Here is a 1,935-nt window from a genome sequence, read left to right on the forward strand (position 1 = left end):
GGAGTGGGTAGGAAGGGGTGAGATCTGGGGGGAGGGCTGGGAGTGGGTAGGAAGGGGTGAGATCTGAGGGGGGCTGGGAGTGGGTAGGGAGGGGTGAGATCTGGGGGGAGGGCTGGGAGTGGGTAGTGAGGGGTGAGATCTGGGGGGGGGTGGCTGGGAGAGGAAAAGTCTATGAGCAAGGCACTTTGTGTAAAATACTTTAAATAAAAGCTTTCAAAGTATGTAGGTCTGTGGAGAAGGTTGAGTACCTCAGCTATTACTTAAAATGCTTGCTCTCAAGCATGGAGACCTGAGTTTAGGGCCCTGGCACTCACATGAAAGGCAAGGCACAATGTTATATGCCTGTGATCCCAGCTCTTTGGATACAGAGACAGGTTTTCCTGGGGCTTGTTAGCCAGCCAGTCCAACTGAATCAATGAGTTCTAGATTCACTGAGTGATACTATATCAAAAACTAAAGCCGGTTGCTATAGAAGAAAAAACCTGACAGGTTCTTCTGGCTTTTTTCACACATGCCACACACATGCACGTACAAACTGCACAGAGGCACAAACACAACAAGAATAAGCACACACACAATAGATACTATTTGTTGCCACTAATGTGTTGGGATTATGAGAGTTACTCAGAATGCACTTGTTCCACCTTCTAAGCCCAACAAGACTTTTTCCTTCATATCTAATTATTTTATGAAATACCTTAGTCACCAGTGGCCTTGGGTGTTACTCACTCTTCTCTCTTTCCTGACTCATCTTTATAAAGAAGAAAGAGCATGTAAAGAGTAATTTTCTTTCACGTTTAATAGCATTGTTTTGTCCAGAAAAAAGGATAGAGTGGTTAAAGGTTGTTTATAGCTTTCCATCATATTTTTGACTGCATTAAATAATATTAGTGGTGACAGTAATGCTCTCAATGCTAAATTATGGTCAGTAAAGATAAAACAAAAGACCTGGGCATTTCAACCAAATTAGAGAGAGCTTCTAATCATGTGGTAGTGATTTGCATGTTCCTTACATGGGGGTAAAAATTAAATGAAAAAAAAAATCTTGTGCAGAACTTTTGGAAAATAAAATGGAGGAATGATTTCTCGTGTTCTTCCTCTGTTAAGAGGAACCCTCTAACCTAGACAGCTTCGCTGCAATCTGGAAAGGGAAGGGAATATCAACGGGTGCTCAGTCCTCTCCATGACTTTGGGGTTTATGACTGAGAACATCAATGAATTCTGATTCTTTTTTTGGGCACCAAAAAGGAAAAAAAAGTTCCCATCCAAAGGTAACTGTCTGAGGGTTGCATAAGCTTATTTCTAGAAAGGATTTGACACACTAACACAGAACGAATCCATAATCACTTGTGTTAGAGTCTCTGTTCAAACGGTTCTGATAATAGGCAAGGTAAATCGTTTCTCTATTAGTCCACATATGAAATATTATCTACTAGATTTTGAAGATATTAGTAGGACTTTCAGAGAAACATTAAAATCTCTACAGTTGCATACCGAAGTTGTTATGTCCTTAAGTGGATGTCCATATGGTATGGGAAAAATCTTACCCACTCAGTTTCACAATAAATTTAAATTTTATAAAAATGACCTCTTTTAAAGTATAACACAAGATTGTTTATTTTAATATTCATTTCACAACATGTTGCTTACCATTTGAGAATGAATCAAGTAGAAATTAAATACTCTCAAGTCCAATGAATATAAAATAGCACAATTTTCCTGATGCTGGCCTTAGGGGTCAATCAGTCTTCTTCAGACATTCCGTAGCTCTGTAGATGAAATTAACCTCTCTACTCACTTCTTTGTCTGTGAGCTGGAGGTGAAACGAAGTCCTGTCTCAGATGCTGGTTGTGAGGAATAAATGAATTAACAAGTAAAGTGCTTGGCAAATGTAAGCTTGAAAAATATTTTCTCCAAATGTTTATAATACATTTC

The sequence above is a fragment of the Mus pahari genome, chromosome 2 (assembly GCF_900095145.1).
Source record: "Mus pahari chromosome 2, PAHARI_EIJ_v1.1, whole genome shotgun sequence".
In the NCBI taxonomy this organism is placed as follows: Eukaryota; Metazoa; Chordata; class Mammalia; order Rodentia; family Muridae; genus Mus; species Mus pahari.